This window comes from Rhyacophila brunnea, unplaced genomic scaffold (assembly GCF_057557595.1).
Source record: "Rhyacophila brunnea isolate RB1 unplaced genomic scaffold, BYU_Rbru_1.0 scaffold_13, whole genome shotgun sequence".
Taxonomy (NCBI): Eukaryota; Metazoa; Arthropoda; class Insecta; order Trichoptera; family Rhyacophilidae; genus Rhyacophila; species Rhyacophila brunnea.
The window spans coordinates 12,494,712-12,519,909 of NW_028232785.1; the positions used below are offsets into that span (position 1 = coordinate 12,494,712).

At 34.1% G+C, this 25,198-nt stretch overlaps 2 long non-coding RNA genes across 7 annotated transcripts; both read left to right on the forward strand.

Annotated features, from left to right (window-relative positions):
* The first annotated feature begins 350 nt into the window (after positions 1 to 350).
* Positions 351 to 5,378, forward strand: LOC147076515 (uncharacterized). Of its 5 annotated transcripts, XR_015069513.1 has the most exons (3): positions 351 to 439; positions 1,828 to 1,859; positions 4,069 to 5,378. It is a non-coding gene; the product is annotated as an uncharacterized LOC147076515 (long non-coding RNA). The 5 variants fall into 5 exon arrangements; XR_015069516.1 differs by lacking the exon at positions 1,828 to 1,859 and having other exon boundaries at positions 351 to 443; XR_015069515.1 differs by lacking the exon at positions 1,828 to 1,859 and having other exon boundaries at positions 351 to 443; positions 4,074 to 5,378.
* A 3,273-nt stretch (positions 5,379 to 8,651) lies between these two features.
* On the forward strand, positions 8,652 to 11,690 carry LOC147076516 (uncharacterized). 2 transcript variants are annotated; one of them, XR_015069520.1, is made up of 3 exons: positions 8,652 to 8,743; positions 9,871 to 10,255; positions 10,812 to 11,690. It is a non-coding gene; the product is annotated as an uncharacterized LOC147076516 (long non-coding RNA). The 2 variants fall into 2 exon arrangements; XR_015069518.1 differs by having other exon boundaries at positions 9,871 to 11,690.
* Positions 11,691 to 25,198: the final 13,508 nt, after the last annotated feature.

The window sequence follows — 25,198 nt, forward strand, 5'->3', positions numbered from 1 at the left end:
GAGACTGGTAGTTTTGGGTAGCCTCCAGGGAAGCGAAGCAGAGGAAGAGCGTCTGCGCGATGGAGCGACCAAGTGAAAGAGCTGACTGGGGGCACCATCCATTCTGCCCTGAGACACGCGGAAGATCGAGAAGGATGGAAAGTCTTGGTCGCTCAAAGGATGGCGAAATTTAAATGTGGGCACGATCCTCAGCCACGAGTGCACGACCAAGAAGAGAGGTATGAATATATTATAATATAAACTTTTAATTCGATTTATTCAACTTGAATACACAGAGATATTATTATTACGTATGTAAATTTTTGATTTAAATTCTTATTTAAAACAGCTTGTGTTCTATAGAATAAATTAGTTCAACTTCGTTTGTTGATTTGATAGAATAAATTTATTCGAGCAAAATGTGGATCAAACTTGCCTTCCTGATCATCAGCTGCATTGTGTTGGTTAATACGAGGGTGGGTCAATAATTCCTTAGAAAAAAGCATTAAAACAGTTTTTATTTTTGTATTTTTTTTTTATTTCTCAACATAATCTCCTTGGAGCTCAATACACTTGGTTAGACGTTTCTCAATTTTTTTTAAACCGTCAGAAAAATAAGTTTTCGGAAGGTCCTCAAAATAAGCATTTGTCCGATCGATGACTTCTTCATTTGAAAAAAAACGTTGTCCACTTAGCCATTTTTTTAAGTTTGGGAAAAGGAAAAAGTCACTGGGGGCTAAATCTGGCGAATACGGTGGGTGGTCGACCAATTCGAACTTCAATTCTTCAATTTTAGCCATTGATCGTAAACATGTGTGAACACGGGCATTGTCCTGATGAAAGAGGATTTTTTTCCTGTTTAAATGAGGCCGTTTTTCTTCAATTTTGTTTTTTAGCTGGTCCAATAAAGATGCATAATAATCCCCTGTTATTGTTTTTCCTTTTTCCAAATAGTCAACGAAAATAATTCCACGTGCATCCCAAAATACAGTAGCCATAACCTTACCAGCTGATTTTACGGTTTTCGCCTTCTTTGGACATGGTTCGCCTTTCGCAATCCACTGCTTTGACTGTTCTTTCGTCTCGGGAGTATAGTGGTGTATCCATGTTTCATCTATAGTCACAAAGCGACGAAAAAATTCATCCGGATTGCGTTGCATGAGCGACAACAGGGCTTTAGAGGCCACCACCCTATTGCGTTTATTGTCGACTGTGAGCAAACGCGGCACCCATCTTGCAGAAATATTTTTCATGGCCAATTTGTCATGTAAAATAGAAATGACGCTACCTTTTGAGATCCCTGTAACCTCAATTATCTCACGCAACTTTAATCTTCGGTCACTTAACACCATATCGTGGATTTTATTGATCATTTCTGGTGTAGTCACCTCTACAGGACGTCCTGAGCGTGGTTCATCCTTTGTTGATGTACAACCACGTTTAAATTCATTTAACCAGTTATAAATAGTTGCAAGTGAAGGAGCAGATATGCCGTGAACTAAATCCAACTCATTTTTTATTTCCTTTGCTGTTAACCCTTTTATATTAAAATGTTTAATAACAGCTCTAAACTCAATTTTCTCCATTTTCCATTTTTCCATTTTCCACAAGCAAATTTTTTTTTTAAATGTACGAGAAACACACAACAACCCGACCAATCTGATTGAAACTTCGCAGCATACTGAATCGGTAGTGCCGCTGCATGAAAACAAACCGCTTACAGTACTAGTCGCGCCACCTGTCGGCTTTTCTAAGGACTTATTGACCCACCCTCGTACTTTCATCTCTAACTTTTTAATAGAATTCCACTAACGTTTGGCTGATTATGTACCTACATTAATCTTTAAGGTTATCCCATGGCCTTCACGGAACGATGATTGGTAAGCAACTCAACCTATATCCAAAGTTAAGGGTACCTAGTGTAATGTTTTACAGTTTTGCTCCGCGAAGTAGAATTAAGGGTATTCCGTGTTTTTTTAAAGCTATTTTTTGCATTTCTAAATAAATCCGCTTGAATTATTAAATTGTCATTGAAGCATTGATCGCGACCCCCTTTTGTATCAGTCAAGTAACATGTGACCCTTTGTCGTACCTATTGGATAAATGAGTCGCCTAGTGTCATTACTAACATTTTGCAATATTGTCATTTTTGAGTTAAATATATTGGTGATAGTTATTCTAAAGGCATTAATCTATGTAAAGAAAATGGTTGGGAATCAAAAGTCACTCTAAATCAGTGGTTTCCAAACTTTTGTTACTACACCCCCTTTTAAAAAACTCTAACCTTGGCGCCTCCCTCCCTTTATTTCATTGCATAATACAGACACCTTTTTAAATAGCCAAAAATGTACTACTTGATACAACAAATAAAAAAAACTTGATCAAGTATAAAAATAAACAAGATTTTTTCTAAGTACTTATATTATATTCATTTTTACATTAATTTGTTTTTCATGCGATGGATGTGCTTGCTTCTTAGGAGAAAGTGCTATTTTTCTACTAAACGGGGTCGATATTTGGATTTCATTGCAGCTGATGCAGAAAATCCCGTTTCGCATTAAAATAATATGATGTTACGAATGGTATAGCAGTACCCCAGTAGCTACTATACTTACAACTTGCATTGCTTTTCTTAACAAACTATTATATTATTTCTTCACTTCGATTCAATCAAAATTGAACTAGGGTTTTTGTTTCAATGAATAATAATTATTGCATGATAATTCTATCATTTTTTTTCCTTTTCAATAGTAGTCAATCCAAATTCATCATCGTTCATTGACAAATGGATTCTATCATGGGCCCCACATCCTGAAGCAGGCAACCAGGCCAGGATCTTTGGCGGGCCCACCTACCTATCACTGAGAGGCAGTGTGGTGCTCTAAAGTAGTGTTTCCTCAATTATACACGGGAGTTATCATTTAAATATTGCAATCATCAGAAAGGTATCACATCAAATTATTGCAACGCACAACCACATATTTAAAATGTTTTATAGGCTATTAGAGTAAATTTGTGATGTCTGTTATGTCCGGGCCCCAGGCTCTTTATAAACTATGCATTTGCAAACTTGCACTTTTCGCGCCTCCCTTTGCAACACTCCGCGCCTACCAGTTTGGAAATCGCTGCTCTAAACCATGTAAAAATCGTTCACAAAGTTGACTGTTGGTGTCATAACTGAATGAAATGTGAATTCTGTCATAAAGACCTTTTCAACCAATCAGGGAGTTATATTTCTCATAATGTGCTCATCATGCATAATAATTATGATTATGTACATAGTACGGTTTCACAAATTCCTCGGAGGCTTCACACATCTTCATTCTAGGTTCCATAATTAAAATATCAGAAGATCGTTTCAGACGAAGTCTTTTTTTTGTAGCTGATGACCTAAAATTTTTATCCATATGTCTACATCTGGATATTTTATTTCAATATAGCACTTTGGATTTCAGATTTTCACGGATTTCTGAATAAAAAAATATTGGATATCTGCCTTTGTCTCCTGATTTCTGTTTCCATATTATTATCTCGTCAAATAGGTTTAAAATTATTTAGATGCATATATAAATACTCCATCCGTAAGTAATGATATATTATTATGTAGTTATGAGCATAATATGGCCGCTGGAATGCAGTTATCGTCGAGTCCTCTTTCCCTACATCCCTAAAGGGTATTAGTGGATTAAACCTAATACTGGTACCTACCGCCAGGGGACATAGTGTTTGTTATTCAAAATCATATCCAATTTTAATCTAACATTATCGTAGGCGTTTGGAAATCTACCTTGCCGAATATGAGGATGTAGTTTTAAGTCAAAAATAAAAAGAAAAGATCAGAAAATTAAAATTTACAACAATGTTTTAATCATTTCTTGCATCTCACAATATATCTATGTACCTACTACTTTATCCTATCATGCAGTAGCATTGGTGCATAGGACAAGCACAAGGTCACGGCAACAGAATCATTGAGGTTGTGTCACAAGGATACGTATATTGTCGTCCTCTCTGACAGCATCCGGAACACAAGTCCCAGCCACTTGAAGCGTCTCTTCATGACTACTAATTATATATTCTTTGTTTTAGCACAGCAGTGCTCAGCGTGTGGGGATTCCGATCCCCATCCGACAGGATTGGTCCCAAGCAATGGCTGCCAACCCAACATCGCTGGAATGAAGAAGTTCTGCGCTCATTACCCCAAACACCCCAAGTGGTCTTGTTTCAGGGCGTATATTAAGTACTGCCATAAGTGCTGCCCACATCCACTCTGCAAATGCTGCGAGTGATGTAAATGGTTCTAAACCATCGGTTTCTCATTATTTTTTTAACGCTCTCGCTAATAGATCTTATTCTAATTGGGTTACTCAACATTGGAAACCTATATTATAATAGATTATTATTCACTTAATTCACTACAGTATTTTAACATCTATAATCTTCTAAAGAAAGACGGTTTGATCCAATTCGTCAATGATCGATTTGGTCGACTATTCAAATCGATATAACTAACTAAATAATTAAATCAACTAGGTTCTTTACTATATTAACGCGGCTATATCAACTTCGCCAATGATCCACTTGATGAACTAGGCATTTACTTAAATAAACGTGGTAATTTTGGTCAACTGAAAAAGAGGATTGTTTTAATGAACTTAATAATTATAAACGTTGAGTTTGATAAGACAAGCAGTCGCAATGATTATAATAAAAAGAGGCGTGCAACAATGGATGATAAAACAAACCTTATTAAATGCTTTTCAGACGTTCATTATGCTGCTTATTAATACTTGGTATTGATAAAAAATTGTGGTCAAATTAATAGGTACAAAGACAGGCGCAAAACTGCGAGGTTTTAACAAATGAACTCAATTATTAAGGCTATACCTCAGTTGAGGCATGGTCTAAAAGATCGTGGCTAGGCGATGCGCGGATTGTGCAAATAACGCGTGCCGAACGAAATATAATTTGTCATGTAAATCCAACATGCGTCCATTTAATGTTCTGTTTATTGTTCTACCAGTAACAATAATAATAATATTATATTCATTGACATGTTTTCCTTTTCAAGTAAATGGGTAACGTTTTTTAGTCATCTTTACACGATTTAAGAATAAATACCCCCGTCGCCATCACGAAACAAATTGACGTGTTCACAGTTCGACTTTCGCTCTCCGATTGCCAGCGAGTAAAAAATGTCGTCGCACTTATAGTTGAAAATTATTTGCCGTTTCACTGAAGTATGCTTTTAACTATTATACCTACATTATTTCAATTTAATATTACTATATAATATCTCTGTTGAATATGGTTAATTTGACCAAGTGTTTAAAAATGGACTATGATCTATCTGTATGTATTAATCAATAAAAGTAATAAAGACAATATTTATCGGAAAATGTTTTTTTTTATTTATTAAATTTGATATTCTTCCATTATATAATAAGGTACGAGTACATACTTTTAAAGTTTAATAATACTCCTCTCGAGGAAGATGTATGGCTTGAGGAGATAAGAGAGCGGATCAAGCAGCTTCTCGTCAGTCCAGCGACGAAGGGTGGAAGTACACTGTTAGGATCTAACATAGATAGTACACACTAAACTTTTTCAGTTATGTTTGTTAGTTTTGGCAAGGTTTAATTGGATTAAAAAAAAACTAACAAATACTATCAACACATTGTTCCCTTAGTTCAAGGGTCAGCAAAAAGAGCCGCATGTGGCTCTTTGAGTATTGACGTGTGGCTCTTTGCCAAATTCACAATTTTTACAAAAACTTTTGCAAAATTCACAATTTTTTTTTGTCATTGATTTGTACACTTATTATATTATATAATGACATTATCGCGAGCCTAATTTTTTCTCCGTGATGGTTGATGCAAAAAGGTATGATTGTTGTTGTTTTAAATCCGCCCATTTCAAAAGTAGAAAAATTATTTTTTTCTCCATTTGATATTGACACGAGCACTTTTGAAATACAATTTTATTGGTGGATTTAACAAGCAAATAGTTATGAAGCTCAAAATTTGTAGGTTTTGCCACCAAAATTGAGGATTTTGAGAGAGAAAAATGCAATTTTATTTCACAACACAAGTGGGGCGCTCTAAAAGATCTACATAAAGTAGATACTACGATTTTTAATACATATTATGGAATAGCTTTCCGAACTCATATTCAAGTCTACATAATATTATGTATGTGAACAATCATTTTCAAACATGAACAATATAAATAGCATTTAGAGAAGCCAAATAACCGATGAGAATTTAGAGTCGAGCCTGAAATTAAAAACTACAAGTTACATATCAAACATACACACTCTCCAAAGAAATTCAAGGAAGGTCCCTTAAACCGTTTTAAAAAAAATCGGTTAGGTACGTGTTCAAACAGGCGCGTTAACATCATTTTACTCCATATTTCAATTATAGTTTGTCAATTTATGGCTACGGCCGTATGTTGTAGCTTCACCACTGAAGAATGCCAAAAAAATGGCGTATTTAAAAAAAAAACACTACCTTATTCTTAGGTCAATAATTATTATAAAGCAATCATTATTCGTAGGATGTTTATCACACTTGAATGTCAAAAACATAGCTTATAATTAGTATCTTTAGAATTATTTTAAAATGTGTTAATCTTGCCCATTTTTTAAATTATAAAATGCCTAATTCTTGTCAAATTTGGGATTACAGAGATTATCAATATATTTTTTTATCGTAAAGATTTCACTATAATAATGTCAATATAAATTATACTGATGGCTTTATGATTGCGTTTAAAAATTAATAAATGTAAAAAATCTTAACACCACTGCAAATTTATGTACTGAAATATGACTATATTCTAAAACATTAGAGCGAGAGGTTTAAAAGAATACTATTTTATGTAATAAAAATACTTTATGCAGTCATAAAATGTTTAAAATAAATATAAAGGATAATAAGGCTTCAAAATTATATAAATAGATTATCTACAACGTCTAAGTAATGTCTAGGCTTATGCTCTGAAAATACCATAAAAGCTCCATTTCGACCTACATTGGGCATGTGAGTCCTTAAGGGCAGCACTTTGCCTAGAGACGTCACTGGTTCCGGGTGTCGGACGATAGAGCAAATATCGCCCCGATGATTGGACACCATCTCAGAATAAGTATAAATTCACCATCAAAGTCTAAAAACATTAAATAAACTTAATAAGTTAGGAAATTACATCTTTGACCAGATCGACGCCAAGAAAAATAGAGGAGGAGATCTATGCCTTCAATGGATCCCATCGAACATGGGTATTGAGGGCAATGAAATTGTGGATGATCTGGCAAAGGAAACTGGCCATTCAGGGGTACCATATCAGTGGATACCAGAAAACCTGGACTGGAATGAGGCTATAAAGAAAATGGGCCAAAGTATATGGATAAATTTTCACCATAGGGCATCATTAGAAAAGTGGAGTAAGTCTATTCTACCATCACCACTAGAGGTGCCCTGATTTGTAGAGTCTCCTTTGACAAGGAATGAGCTTAAGTTAATACTGAGGCTAAGAACAGGGCACACAATGGGCAAAAGATTTGATGTCCTCATGGGAAGAAGCGAATCGCAACTCTGCGATGAATGTCATGTTTTAGAGGACATTGTACATATAGCAGTCATCATCATCATCAGGGGCGCGACAATCCGGTGTGGCCTGGCCTCCTCCAACAGCTCCCTCCACTTGTCCCTATCCAGTGTGGCCACTTTCCAATTTGGTACCCCCAGAATACGGCAGTCACTGGCAGCTCCATCTAACCAGCGAATCTTTGGCCTCCCTCTTCTTCTACGTCCTATTGGGTTTCTGGACATCACTCTCTTTGCCGGTTCATTGTCATTCATACGGTGCACATAACCTAGTCATCGCAGTCTCCCAATCTTAATTGATTGAACTGCGCTGCAATCTTCGTACAGCCCGTAGAGCTCAGCATTATATTATCTTCTCCTCCAATTGGTGCCATCCCTGATCGGTCCATATATACGGCGGAGAATTTTTCTTTCAAAGATGTTCAGGGCTCGTTCATTTCGCAGAGTTAATGTCCAGGTTTCCGATGCGTAGGTGAGCACTGGCTTTACAAGTGTCTTGTAAAGAGTGCTTTTAGTTCGGCGAGATATATAAAACTGTCGACCGTATCAAAATTATTGTATGCACCAATATCTAACTTTGGTGCGACTTCTCGTGGTGTGACATAGACAGGCATGAATTTAATTTACAAGTTAGCAGTACAATGCCCTGAATATGAACTTCAAAGAGTACAGCTGCGAATTGCGGATATCTATGAGAATGTCGACGAATTGAAAGGTGTCCTGGCAGTGGGTAAGACGGAGAGCTAGGCAAAATTGTAAAGTTATTTAACAGAATAGGAGTGAGGACCTGATCGACGGATCCCCTTCTAGAAGAGAAGGGGCGATATGACAGTGAGTTGCAGTCAAAGCCTCGGTAGAATTACAAAAAAAAAGTTAGGAAATTAGTTTTTTTACCTCTACCACGGATTATTAAAAACAGTTCTGTACTTAAAAATTATATTCGCACCCATATGCATGTATAATATAAAATTTTAATTTGATTCTTCCAACTTGAATACACAAAACTTTGATATTATTATTACTTAAAATTCTTATTAAAACAGCATGTGTTCTATTGAATAAGTTAGTTCATCTTTGTAAGTTGATTTGATTGAATTAATTATACGAGCAAAATGTGGATCAAACTTGCCTTCCTGATCGTCAGCTGCATTGTACTGGTAAGTAGGCTGATTACTTTTTGAGGTTATCCCATGGCTCCCACACCCTGAAGCGGGAGCCCGGGATACGATGTTTGGCGGGCTCCCCAACCCATCGCCAGGGTTAAGGGCAGTGTGATGTTATACAGTAGTGTCCCTAAATGGTATTCCTCGGAACTCCAGGGTTCCTCGAAGTAAAATTAAGGGTATTCCGTGTATTTTTGGCGTTTTTGTATTTTTAAATAAATCAGCTTCATTTGTTTTATTTCACGACCCGATTAAAATAAACAATTCTTTCGATTTTTCAAAATTTCAATTTATACAACTTTTATGTTTAATATGTCTTCTCACTATCTCGCTCTCTCTCTCTCTTACACACTTTAATATGTTTACTCTCATGCGTTACAGATAATTTTAAACAATAATAATATAATGTATAAGGTGCATGGGTAGATAATGTTATTATTTATTTTTGGCTAATTTAAACATATTATTGGTGGTACCTATGTAGTAAGATGTGATATTACTTCCGATGTTACGTATGATACGTCCTGATAGTTGCGTTGTGTGTGTGTGACATGTTCGGGCAGTGATGAATGGAAACAAGAGTTGGTATTTTCTTGGTTTTATGTTATGGTAATAAGGTCTGATAGCACGGCACTACGAAATACATTATATTAATTCCAATTTGAGTGTAAAGGTTTAAATTGTACTTTAAATTTTAGATATTTAACGAGAGACACGGACCAGCGGCGCATGTCGACTACATCTTTTAGTAAAATTCAATGACGACTGTATCATTTCCGTTGCGTCATTGTCTATGGTCTATAGATATCCATAGACAATAACATGTCAGTTGTAGGGTTATATAACCTCTACAAGACAAATACACCATACATATTTAAATTGTCACACCGTCTACTGAGAATTATAGCATTTTCACAAAACCTGACAGGTTTTGAGGCACCCTTTTTGAAATTTACCAGTGTGAGAAACGAGTATTACAGTGCGAATTACAATAAAATATAATAGTATTGATGTCAGGATTTTTTTATTAGGATACGGAATGTCACCCTATCTGACGGCAATCCGGAACACAATTCCAAGCTACGTGAAACCTATTTTCATGACTATTTATTTTGTTTTAGGCACAGCAGTGCTCCGCGTGTGGGGATCCAGTTCCTCAACCGACAGGATTGGTCCCAAGCGATGGCTGCCGTCCGAACATCGCCGCAATGAAGAGGTTCTGTGCTTGTAATCCCAAACACCCCAAGTGCTCCTGTTATAAGGCGTGGATTAAGTACTGCACTCCAAGGTGTCCACATCCACTCTGCAAATGCTGCAAGTGGTGCAAATGGGTCTAAGAAATCCGCCTGCCTTCACTGACAGACCTCAATCCGACTGACTACTCAAAATTGGAAACCCATAATGTAATAATATAATAGATTGTAACTTGATCCAATACAATATTAATTGAAAATCTATAATATACTAACGAAGGCGGTTTGATCTACTTCGTTAATGGTCGGCTTGGTCAACTATTTGCTAGTGGCGAAGGGTGGAGGTAGGTTGTTGAGGTTCAACACAAATCGTGCACATTAATAATTTTGTCTTTATTACTTATTTGTTTTCATTAAACTAATAATACAATTTGCAGATAGTGTTGGTTAGTTTTTCAAATTCAATTAAATGCTGCCTAAACCAAATCACAATAGTTTAGGTATGCTGTGGGTAATTAGACAAAAATAGTCGACACCTTTTCTCTTGTACTTAATAGTTTTCATTGTATTAAGAAAACATACTATAGGTACAGATGCTGTTAGTTAGTTTATTTAATTCATTATGACCTGCTTAAACCAAATCACAATCGATAAAAATATTCTTCTATCTATAAAATATCTAAAATGATGCCATTAAACGATACATAATGAATATTTTTTGACTATTATCTGTTATGGCTTGGATCAGACATTGCTTGAAATTGTATTTTAAAAACTAACAAATACTATCTACACACATTAATTCAATGAAAACAAATACGTTTGACTGACGAAGTTTAGCCTGCACCATTTATGTCGCATCTTAACAGCCTACCTCTACCCTTCGTCACTGCTATTTTTTACAACGTTTTTATTAGGTCATATTCTTATTTGTCCGGTGCTTTTTTGTCCGGTACAAATCTTGTAATCGATTTTTAACTAACTTTCCGGCTACCTAGACATTTTTAAAACCGTTAAAATATATCAGAACACGATGCCAATGCATTTTTTAATACTTTTAGCCGTTTTTAAGTAGAATTAAATTCATTTTCAGTTAATTCTGTTTTGTATGAAAAGTTATTTCGGAAGAAATCCGTAATCCGATCCACTATTATTGGTTGCCAGGGTCCTAACAACTAAATTATAATATATACCTGCGTTACTATGGAAATCAATATGAGTGTCAAAATGACATTTCAGTATTATTTCTATCAAAAAATACAAAGTCAAGTTTATATGATTCAACAGAAAATTTAAAAACGTTGTATATAAAAATTCCTTTTTATCTTGTAATTATTTTTATGTTAACACGGCTTGATCAACTTCGCCAATTATCCATATTTGATCAACTACTCAAATCGACTTGGTAATTTTGGTCAATTTGATTGTACCTAGTAGATTAATTATTACTGAACTGTAAAAGATAACTCAATTAGCAATAATTTGAATAATTATTCCGTTATCATTTACAACTATAAAAAAATTTGATCTTGATCTTGATCTCTGTTGATCGCAATGTATTTGTTCAAGTGGAGAAACAGATCAATTATTTACTTTATTTCAATAAATAATTGATCATGGTTAAATTTGACCAAGTGTGCAAATAATAAATAATGTACTTTGATATGAACAATGTCAATATTATTTTTTGCTGGTAAATCTATCTGTCTTTATCAACAAACGTAATAAAATGCAATATTAATCGGAAACCATTATTTTTATTCTTTAAATAATTTAATACACATAATTGAATACGTGTATTAATTAAGGCGCTAAGTACCAAAAAATTAAAAACTGACATTTTTATAGAAAAATGTTCGGCATACCAATGCCAATAACTTCAACTATAGTCTAAGTGCCTCAAGCAAGTCAAAAAAATACAGCAAAATAATTAAACCTGTCGACGTTTTAAGTCCGTTGGCGTGTTTTATTTATAATGTATAAGTAGCACTGCAGTGGTCAACGGCATTCAATATAAAATAGCTGATGATGGTGTGTTGACACTTGCGAGTTCTTAATACCTAAAATTATAGAAGCTGCCGTGATTGCTTCACACTGTAAAACTACATTTTTCAAAAGGTCTGCTTCATGAAATTTTACTGCAATGACTCGGTATTTTGTAACTACAGGCAATACTACTTTTTGGTACTTAGAGCCTTATTTAATACACGTATTCAATGTCATCGATAGCCTTTATTTAGAAACTAATTGTTAAGAGCATACTTCAGTGAAACGGAAAATAATTTTCAACCATAGGTGCGATGAATTTCGGACTCGCTGCCAATCGGAGAGTGATAGTTGAGCTGTGAACACGTCAATTTGTTTTGTTATGGCGTCGGGGGAATTAATTTTTAAATCGTGTAAAGATGACTACTCTATGACAACATCTTCTTGGCTACGTGTTAAAACTGTTTGTCGTACAATAAAAAACGTTACCCATTTACTTGAAAAAGAAAACATTTCAATGAATATATGATTATTATTACTAATAGAACAATAAACATAACAATAAATGGACGCATGTTGAATTTTTATGACAAATTATGTTTTGTTTTGCACTCGACGCGTAGTCACGATCGTTTTAGACCGTGATCCAGCTGAAGTATAGCTTTAAAGCTAAAAATTATATACCTCTCGTGGAAAATGTATGACTTTATGAGTGATTAGAAGATAAGAAAGTGGACCAAGCAGTTTTGGAGGGAGTCAAGAGGCGATGTTGGACCTGGCTCGGAAACGTGCTGCAAACGTTTGAAGATAATAATATAAACCTGGCTTCAAACCAACCGTATTCTGGTATCCTGGAAGGTCGCTAAATTCTACCTAAAGATTGTATCTATCTATGAGATACCGGTAGTGCAATGCATCTGGAGTGACGCAAGAAGACTGGCGAGTGACATATTTTGGAGACGCTCCGTCTGCTCCAATTAAGAAGATTAATAAGAAAGATGTAGCCCATCTATAGGTCAGGTAAATTCAAGATTCCTAGCATTATTTTTTTCAACAGAAATTTGGGATTTTTTGATTTTTTAAATAAGAAGGCAAGAATGTGCACTGGTATTGGACCATTCCTGGGTAAATTAGGCCCTGATTACTTTACTAGAATTATTCCACGTGTCATGCTTATGTGGAAAATTGCCATATTCTTTGGTAGAATCCTGATCAGTTTGGTTGAAATGCATAATCTCATAGAGCCTGTCCAATCTTCAGTCAGGGTAATGGGACTTTATTGCTATGAGAGGCAAACGGGACGGTTGAAATATATTATGCTTTATAAACCTTTAAAAATATCCCTTACGAAGGGGGTTCATTCATCTTAGGCAGCGGTGAAAGGTGGAGGTAGGCTGTTAAGATCCGCCATAAATAGTGCACACGAAACTTTGTTAGTCGTACGTATTTGTTTTTATTGAACTAAGACTACAATTTACTACAATGGTGTTAGTTTGTTTTTAAAAATCAATTAAACCCTGCCTAAACCAAACCATAATAGTTTCGATACACTTTGGGCAATATGACCAAATTTTGCACACCTTTTCATTAATACTTATTTGTTTTCGTTGGATTAAAAATACATATTACACATATTATTGGTTCATTTTTTTAATTCATTAGGCCCTGCCTAAACCAAACTATAATACATAAAAAATATTATAATATCTATAAAATATTCAAAGTTAAGTATGGTTTAATTGCATAATTTTACATATTTTATTGATGGATGAGTATTTTTTGACTATTATCGATTATGGCTTGGTTCGCAGGGTTTAATTGAATTTTAAAAACTAACCAGCACCATCTGTAAATATTGTAGTATCATTTCAATGAAAACGAATACGTATGACAAAGTTTAGCGTGCATTATTTATGGTGGATCTTAAAAGCCTACCTCCACCCTTCGCCACTGATTAGGTATCTATAGCCTGTTAGCCTACAAAGTTGTAATCCGGTCCTGGTCACATGGCAAGAAAAAGAATCTCTTCTCAACTGAACTCTGGTTGCGGCACAAAACTGTGAATTATGATCGTAGTTATTGCCTAAATGCAATATGATATTATTTTATTTAGGTAAATTACGTTTTTTTAATAAGGATTCAATAATTATCATTATCGTAACCGCATTGCGTTCGAAGTTAAGTAATTAACTAGTACTGCCATCTGAATTCGTCATTTAGTGTCCTGGCTTGATTATAGATGACCTTGACTCGGCTGTAGTGACAGAATGAGTAGTTAAATTAGGAATCTTGTACACCTACCTACTCTATCACACAGCATTCACATCCACCAGTGGTGCACCTAGGGGGGGAAGGAGGGGGGGGGCAAGGAGCCCTGGCACCCTCCAAAAATGAAAATTATCAGAATGATTTTAAACATTGAAATTGAAAGCCAATAAACTATACCTTTGGGATTAGACAAATAAAGACACGGCAAAAAATTGATTTGTAATAATTCTCCAGCACACTTTTTAGAAAAATTTCTTAGATTTTAATTTCTAACACAAAAATTTCGAATCACTAATGTCAGATTTTTTTAGAAACACAATACCTAATGGAACTGTCAAAAATTCTCGGTGTCCACCCGAATTCCGGAGTGGTGTAGGTCATGGCTGGGGAGGGCTGACAGAGCTCTAGCCTGGGGGCTCGGGCTGTGGGGGGCCCGGCGTATCGGGTTGACCAGATAAGTGAGATAAATCATAAATTAGCTTTAATAGCAAAAAAAGTCGCCTGCAGCGCTATTATACTTCATAGCCATGAACATTTTCAATAACTTATATAATTGTGCAATATATTTTTTTGATTATTATGTGTCGATACTCGACAGCTCCATTATTAAAGTAGATGTATTAAAAATCGCCAATAATTCACTGTATAAGTACCCTTAATTTGAACTGAAACACAATTTGAAAAACGTTAATGTAGTGTTTCACACTGCCTTTAATCTTAGCAGTAGGTAGGGAACCCGCCTAATATCGTAGCCTGAGAGCCCGTTTCAGGTGTAGGGACCATGGTGTAGGTACACCGAGTGCAATAGACAAAAGACCGATAAACGAGAAATTAGGCTGTGAAGAAGAAAAAGACCCTACGGGACTAATTTACATTCTCCTCCTTGGGCCCCCCCAATATTAAATCCTGGGTGCGCCACTGACATCCACAGCCAGATCTCGGAGACAGTCTTCCTGGAACACTAACTTCCACTTCGATTTTGATGTGTGCTTCACAATATGATGGTGTCAAGTGAAGAGGAAATGAGTGATTTTATTGATTACTTTGCGTATTTCTATGGTGTGTTCTTTTCTGCTTCATGAGTGAATGAATTAATTTCTTTAAATCACATATACCCAGGGGCGGCTCTACCTTAAGAGACCGAGGGGACAGTCCCCCCATCATTATTGAATTAATATTCAATTAAATATTCATGTTACACGTGCCTACCACAATACATTGACTTTGTGAAGTATAAATTAATTAAATATTTTATTTGCACCGTTTACCCATCCCTAATTCTTGTTTCGTGGCGCAACCCTGTTAACCCTGGCATATTATGAAGATGAAATCTTTCTTTTTCTTTCGACCATGTTCGATCCTAATAGGATCATATGGGCCTCCACAGGTTGGAGGTTTTGTATTAACAGATTTTTTATTTTTACGAGAAATGGATGTCAGCCACTTGCTCAACCTATTAGGTCCATACTCTGACTCATACACAAATTGAAAAACAATATGTGTACTTGCCAGACCCAGGATTCGAACCTATTTAAGCATTTAAGCCACGCGGCCATCGTGGGTGTGAAGTAATAGCTACAAAAGGTATATTTTCTTTGAATTATTTATAGAATCTAAAGCAACAGCTACTATACAAAATAAATGACTTAAGTACACACAATTAATGTTAGAATTGAAAATATTATTAAAAATAGAATATACGTTTTGATTGACATTAATTAGGTATACATATATGTATTTCATATGATACTTCACGCCATCTGACCCCACTTACTAAAATAAGCTAGAGCCGCTACTGCATATACCTAAGCTGTTTTCGGTTCAATTTGACAGTATAGAAAGTGAAAGTTTAGATTAGAGGAAGGTAGATTTTCATACTTTACTGCCACGTGAAAAATCATGAGTTTCCGAACATGTTATATAATAAGAAATATATACAATATTTATGGTTTCGATAATAGCAGCAAAGTATCTAGGCAAAGTGTTGCCCTTATGTAGACTTAGAATGCCATCACTTTTCATTAAATTTGTAGTCTCAAATGGCAAAAACAACCAAAAAAAAATGACGTCCACATAATCTACTGAGAATGCTCTATTTCACGAAACCCAGTGACGTCCCGAAGGGGTAAGCAGATTGAGCGTCACTTGGGGACGAATCATTACGTATAAATAACTACCGAAACTTAGTACCTAGGAACGAAAATATCTTACCATAAAAAATTCAGCTCACTGGTTGGAAACAAAATGACGTATTAATAAAATTAACATAAAAGGTTCAGCAGGACTGTATTTTTTGTCAGGCACGCGATGCCTAGTTTACTTCCATTGCCCTTCGACGTCCATGGTGACCAGAAACGACACGTGCACGGATGATAAAAAATACTGTAAAAAGTGGGGCGTTATTTTGGCATTGCCCAGGGGCGGCATTTTGTCTAGTGACGTCACTGACGTTACCTACTTCTAATTAGCGGTGGTTTTAGGTACCTACGTGGAAGTCCCAGGCGCTGACAAGTACGAAGGCCTTATGTGATGTTTTAAAACACTAAGACAGCGTTAATGAAAACCGTCACTGCTTCCAAAAGTTGTAACGATCGTAGTCTACATTTGCCGCCGTTAAGCAACGCGTGACCTGCCTACCCCCACGGGATGTCACTGGATAATAGGGCATCTAAGAATAAGCCAGGTTGTATTTTCATCGCTGTGATAGCATAAATACTATAAAAACAACGTACTGTAATGATTATTGGTTATTTCTTTATTTTTTCTTGTTTCAGAGACATAAATGTTAATCAAAATAAATTATTTACATAATATTTTATTTGAATTTCGATTTACATAAAGATTTACATGTCACTATATTAATTATTATATAAATAATATGTCCATTTTTAGTAATGTATCCTGAGTTCTTATGCATAGAAGGAATACTTAATGATCAAATGAATCAAAATTGATTAGTCCATTTGGACATTTGTATAAATTCTACACATAAGTCAAGTGTCCATTATTATATCTAGTCAAAGTGATATTTATCAATTAGTGTTCATTTGACTAAATCTAATAATATGAGTTCTATTTTGCATTTTATCAAAGAATCATGAACGTGAGTTACAAGTTAATACTTTCGATCAATAATTAGATAAATCCATTACGATCTCGCATTTCGATATAGCAAACACAATTTTTATCAGTTGATAAAAATAACCATATCAATTTGCATAGTAAAGTTGATCACATTCAATTGATCATGGTGAAGTCAACAATTCAGGTTAATAAAATGACTATATAATAATCAATTTGAATAGTCGACCAAAATGATCGTTGATGGAGTAGATCACACAGTGTTAACTAATGTAAAAATCTGTGAAGTATATAATATTGTTGCAGTCCGCTAAGCCTAATAGTGTTACGAAGTCATTAAAAGTCAAGCCAGTTATCCAAGAGTCGTGGAATCCATCTTCTTAGAACCATTTGCACCACTTACAGCATTGGCACAGTGGATGCTTGTGGTATGGAGTGCAGTACGTCATCCATGCCTTGTAGCAGCTGCATTTGGGATGTTTAGGATAATAATAGCAGAACTTTTTCATTTTGTATAAATTGGGATAGCATCCTGGTCCAATTGGTCCAATGATTGATTTGTCTTCGCCAGAACCTACCGAAGTATCCTCACCAGAGCACGCAGAGGACTGTTGTACCTGAAATAATGACAATATTTTCTTTTTAAATTTATTTATTTAAAAAAGACACGTAACATTTAAAAAAATATGTTTTTTTTCAATATAGGCTAGGCCAGGTTAAACCAGGTTTTTAGGTTTTTTATAAAATCATACACCATAAAGCAGAAATTGATACTGCCGTAAAAATATTTATTGGAAATTGTTGCTCTAAATGCATAGTAAAAAAATGTCTCGTCCAACTTGTAGGTATGAAATTGATTGTATAAAATGATTTTTTAGTGAAACTTTAAATAATTTTAAGATAAAAAGATTTTTTTATATCCTACAACGTTTTTAAATTTTCTGTTGAATTATTATGCTCAATATGCTCAAACTTGTACTTCATATGAAGTAAATAAAAAACAAACAAAATATAGAATACTGAAATGTCATTTTGACATTCCATTTTGATTTCCATAGTTACGCACGTATATATTAATAATTTAGTTGCTAAGACCACCCCCTTAGCAACCAATAATAGTCTTTTACTTTTTACGGATTTTTCTGAAATAACTTTCCATAGAAAGCAGAATTAACTGAAACTGAATTCAATTCTGCTTCAAGATGGCTAAAAGTATTAAAAATGCATTGGCATCGTGTTCTGATATAATCTAAAAGTTTCAAATGTCTAGCTAGTCGGGAAGTTAGTAAACATCGATTGCAAAATTTGTATTGGATAAACAACCACCGGACAAACAAGAATACGAGCTAGGAAAAACGTTGTAAAATAAATAAATATGTTTTAAAATCTCTGGTTAAGAAACAAAATGGCAAAGTAATAATAATTATTACCAACTGCACAAATATATATTATTTGTGAACATATTACAATAATATTTAAATGTAAAATATGTAGGTACCTTTGTATTTTATTATTGACAAAATATTAATAAACTGTTCCTACTAATCATAAGGATATTTTTTAAAAATTTTAAAAATATTTAATTTACAATAAAATCACTGAAATCACTGAAAAAAAATATAGTTTATTTTTTAAATTTAGGCTCATAATTGGCGAGGATAGCTTATTATGGTAATTAGAATATAAAATATATATATTAAATACTTAAAACATATTGTAAAATCTGTGACGTCCCGTGGGGGTGGGCAGATTGAGCGTCGCTTATGGGCGGCGGTTACTCGAAGAGCGGCAAATCGAGGAGAATCATTTAGTATATACAGAAATAGCTACCTAAATGTTGTAATAACGAAAATATATTTCCATTAAAAAACATCACTGGTTGGAAACAAAATGTATTAATTTTGTCGTGTTTGCGATGTCTAGTTTACATCCGTTGCCCTTCAACGTCCTTGGTAACTAGCAACGACACGTGTAGATTTACGAACAATTAAAGTCTGATTGATTAACCAGTACGCATGGAAATTGCGTTGGCTGTCGAAACTGAAGATGCAACCCCCTCTAGAGAGCGTCACACCTACCGCTCCTCGTCCACGATTTTTTTTTTCTTCCATACAACACATTTCTTAGATATTGGAGTCATGAAAGGATGATAAAAATACTGTATAAAAAATGGGGCGGCATTTTGGCGCTGCCTAGGGGCGGCATTTTGTCTAGGGACGTCACTGGATGTACGAATTATTTTATTTGCAGATTTAATTAAAACCCCAAAAATCTAGACTCTTGAATGCAAACTGTACTACGTATAACACAAACAAATTTTTGAGCAAAACTAATATCGATTTTACCATACATTATTAAATTTTATATCCAACAGTAAAGTGGGAATCATTAACTTTATTTTGCCGATATATATTATTATCTCATTGTAAGTTGTGGTTGTTGGGGCAATATTCAAATTCAGTTTTAACCACAAAAATATTAGATTTTGTTTATTTATTAGGTCAAAATGGAGCTTTGATGGTATTTTCAGAGCATAACCCTAGATAATCTGTTTATATAATTTTGAAGCCTTATTATCCTTTATATTTATTTTAAACATTTGATGACTGCAGAAAGTATTTTTATTACATAAAATAGTATTATTTTAAACCTCTCGCTCTAATGTTTTAGTCATATAGTCATATTTCAGTACGTCCATGTGCAGTGGTGTTAATTTTTTTTAGTTTTATTAATTTTTAAACGCATTTAAAAAACCATTAGCTTAAAACATATTTACGAAAAAATATATATTTTATAATCCTTGTGATCCCAAATTTGACAAGAATTGGGCATTTTATTATTCAAAAAATGGGCACGATTAACACATTTGAAGATAATTCTATAGATACTGATTATAAACAATGTCTTGGCCATTCAAATGTGATAAACATCCTACGAATAATGTTTGCTTTATATTAATTAGAATAAGGTAGTATTTTTTTGAAATATGCCATTTCTATTGGCATTTCCTAGTGGTTAAGCTACAACAAGCTACGACAAACGATAAATGAAGTATATGTGGGCCCTTAAGTACTGGATTCTATAAGTAAGATTGATTATTTATTTATGATAATATAATTGCTAAAAATAATTTCACCATAAAACAATAATACAGAAAGTACAGAAAAAAACAATAAAAATATTTTTCCCGTAATAATTATTACACCTATCCGTTCTATGAGCATATATTTTTTTTTATTAAAAAGTAGAAACGCCAGCAGAGAACCTAGCGGAAAAATACGAAGCTTGCAATTTGAGATTTTTTTTCGATAATTTACAATTTCAACTGTAGTAATTAATAAATATGTATCTGAAAACATTAAAAAGATTTTTTATTTATTTTTTTAATTTCAAGATAAACTGGCAATTGTAAAAAAAATGTAATAAAATGTGAATTCGTTGCAGGGTCAAATCCTATTATTACATTATATTTTATGGCCATATTTATTATTAAAATTTAATAAAATAAAAATGTTATAAATAAAATGGATTTCAAATTATACACATTTATATTTTTATAAAAATCGATGTTTTTTAAAATATATATAAAAAATATTAAAACGATGAATTAGTCAAAAATTTAAACGACAGAAAATCTAACACTAAACTAAATTTTAATAATAAATATGGCCATAAAATATATTGTAATAATAAGATTTGACCCTGCAACGAATTCACATTTTATTACATTTTTTTACAATTGCCAATTTATCTTTAAATTAAATAAAAATAAAAAATCTTCTTAGTGTTTTCAGATACCTTTTTATTAATTACTACAGTTTAAATTGTAAATTATCAAAAAAAAATCTCATATTGCAAGCTTCATATTTTTCCGTTAGGTGCCTCTTTTCGCCTCTGATAGTATAAGCATCCCCCTTAAGGGTTAAATATTTAAGCCTAATAAAAAAACTTTTTAAATACCACGTTTTTAAATTTTCTGTTGAATCATATAAACTTGACAATTCTATGTATTAATAAATGCTGTTTTTTGTACTTGATAGAAATATTGAATAAATATAGAATACTGAAATGTCATTTTGACATTTCATATTGATTTCTATAGTAACGCACGTATATATTATTAATTTAGTTGCTAGGACCCCCTATACTATCATAATGCAACCAATAACAGTGAGTAGTAAATATTACTTTTAACGATTTTTTTTCCGAAACATACAAAACAGAATTAACTGAAAAGTAATTCAATTCCGCTTAAAGATGATTCTGATATATCCTAAAAGTTTCAAAAGTCTAGCTAGTCGGGAAGTTAGTTAAACATCTTCAATCGTCCAATACAAATCTTGGAAAAAAAGGAAATAATTTGTACTTGACACACAAGAAAAAATTTGTACCGGACAAACAAGAATACGAGCTAATAAAAACGTGATAAAATAGATATGATTTTGATTTTTACAGCTACAAAATAGGTCCACTCAGTTTTGGCGTGAAATATAGTCTGTGGATTTCTTTTGTAGTGGGTTTTGATTTGGCGCATGGGCCATTTAAAAAAAAAACTTTAAATAATATATGTAGTAAGTCTAACTATAGTATTAAGATCGTACTCACCAGCACAATGCAACTGACAATCAGGAAAGCTAACTTGACCCACATTTTGGATATGTGTAATATAATTTATTAAGTCAAATCTGTGACAAATAGCAAAAGCGAACTAATTTATTTAATACAATCAACGTCCTTTTATAGTGAGGTTTTGATTCCAGTGTTTACAATGTATCAATATTAATATTATATTATTTATTCAAGAGTGCAATAATTGCAGTCTAAGAAATGCCATTAGTCCATTTTTGCATGTTTTGATTTAATCACTTTTCTATTTGATTTAAACAATTTAGAAAAATAATGGCTATCTAAAAATATGTCAGGAATCAGGATATAAGTATAGGTAAGTACCGTATTTTTTTGGATGTATCGTTCGTTGTAAACCAGTGGCACTGACGCCCGACAAAGGGCCGCTCTTTAACCGGATCGCACATCTAAAGTCGACATCGTCTGCGGCACAGCCATAAATCAAACCTACCAGGAACGTCGCACTGATGTTTCATATTGAACGGTCAAATTATACTCTGACTAGTGACCGGCCAGCTTAACGTTAGTATACACCAGGTCTAGTTACCTAACCTTTTTATACCTACCGCCCGCTTGTCATATTTTCTAACCGCCCACCAGTTCCACAGTAATGGTGATTTACAAAGTAGGGAAGTAACTTTTAAAGTAGTTTTAGGTAGTTTTTAAAACCCCTACTGCCCACCATGAAAGCTGGAACGCCCACTAGTGGGCGGTAGATACCAGTTTGACGACCCCTGGATAGACCAACTCGTAGCCTGTGCACATGCGTGACCGCAGTACCGTGGCGGCTTCGACTCGCAGCGTGAATCATATTATGCAACTTGTTGCTTGTAACACTGGATGTTTTTTCAAACTAAAATGTCGCATTCCACAAATGTGCGGAGCTCCAGTTGGCAACGTGTGTTTTGTGAGTAACGATTACGTCACATTAACGTATTCGACATGTTGCAGACGAGACGAGTTTAGATGTGCGAGCCGGCTCAGACATTCTGAAAACGTCGCCCTTACCTGGCTATAAATAACACTGTTTATTGCTTTATGCGTACATTTTGTAATTTTCCTCTCAATAACTTGATATGTCAGGCGTATAATGTGACGTTCCGTGGGGGTAGGCAAGTCATTCGTTGCATATGGCCGGCATTCTTATAAAGGGCAGCAAATGATTTAACAAATACACACAATAATTTAGTATTGTAGCGGTTTTACATGAAACAAATGATGTTGTCAATTTGAGATCTTAATTAAAAATAGTTATTAAAAGATAAAAAGAATTTTTTATATACAACGTTTTTAAATTTTCTGTTGAATCATATAAACTTGACTTGAATAGCTTAAACGATCAAAAAAAATGTACTTGATAGAAATAATACTGAAATATCATTTTGACATGTCATATTGATTTCCATAGTAACGCACGTATATATTAATAATTTAGATGCTAGGACCCCAGACCCCCCTAGTAACCAATAATGGTGTCGAAATAACTTTTCATACAAAACAGAATTAACCGAAAATGAATTCAATTCTACTTAAGGATGGCTAATAGTATTAAAAGAATGCATTGGCATCGTGTTATGATATATTCTAAAAGTTTCAAATGTCTAGCTAGTCGGGAAGTTAGTTAAAAATCGATTGCAAGATTTGTACCGGACAAAGAACTACTGGACAAATAAGAGTACGAGCTAAGAAAAACGTTGTAAAATTATATCAATTCGATTCGAACGTCACTCATTCCCAAGAAAAGAAAAAATTATAATAAAAAAATGCACGCGAATCTGGTCTCAATACACCCCACCATTCGTTATTGGGACAAAAGCTCACGGTAATAATGTATACGGCGAACTGCACACATACAGATTACATATTTGATACATGACTTCCATAGGGAAACAACTCAAAAGATAATGGCGTTATACTTTTTTCTTTTCTTGGGAATGAGTGACGTTCGAATCGAATTGATATAATTTTACAACGTTTTTATTTGCTCGTATTCTTGTTTATCCGGTGGTTGTTTGTCCAGTACAAATCTTGCAATCGATTTTAACTAACTTCCCGACTAGCTAGACATTCGAAACTTTTAGAATATATCAGAACACGATGCCAATGCATTCTTTTTATACTTTTAGCCATCTTTAAGCAGAATTGAATTCATTTCCAGTTAATTCTGTTTTGTATGAAAAGTTATTTCGGAAGGAATCCGTAATCCAATCCACTATTATTGGTTGCTAGAGGTCTGGGGTCCTACCAACTAAATTATTAATATTAATATATACGTGCGTTACTATGGAAATCAATATGACATTTCAGTATTATTTCTATCAAGTACAAATTTTTTTGAACGTTTAAGCTAGTCAAGTCAAGTTTAGATGATTCAACAGAAAATTTAGAAACGTTGTATATAAAAAGTTCTTTTTTATCTTTTAATTATTATTTTTAATTAGTTTAAACGAACTTAGCAATGCACAATGCAATTTTACAGTTTAACAAATATTTAACAAATTATCAACCCAGACATTCCCGTTTATAATTGAATAATTAAGAATTAATCCCAGAAAGGGTATATTGATTTTTTTTGTTGAAATATAAAGAAAATACTTTTCTACATCGAATGGCATTATTAACTTAAAACCGTAAAATTTCGAATTGTTTCCATATGGAAGTTGGGTGTCAACCGATTGGTACGAGTGCAGCTGTACCGAAATCTGCTGGATAGTGACATTTCGCGGGTGGGGGGGGGGGGGATTAGCAGGTAATGTGTTGCATAGGGGCGGCGAATGAAAGAAACATTTACAGTCTCATATTGTGATTAAAAAGTAGTCGAATTATTGTATTTTAATACCAGTTGTATATAATATAATATACTGGTTTATCGCACGTACAATATTTTCACAATGGTGCTTCTAAACCTGTCATCGCCACAGACCTCTACGCACGCTATACCATCACTGTTTGAGAGCAGGTTTCGTGGAAATGCTCTGATTCTCGGGCATGGTGTAGTAGGGTATGTCAATTTAAACATGTTATTGTCTATGATTAAGATAGCCGAAATTAAATATGTAAGTTTTAAATCCGCTTAAGCAGGCTCTCACATCTAAAATCGCCTCATCTGCTGGAAAGCCATAAATCAAACCTTCCAAGAACGTGTCTGTATGCATTCAGGCGTCTTCGACTCGCAGCCCGAGAAGCGTCCAACTTGTCGGTTGCAACAGTAGATGTTTTTTTTTTCAAACTAAAAAGTCGCATTCGACCAATCTGCGGAGCTCCGTTTAGCAACGTGTGTTTTGTGAATAACGAT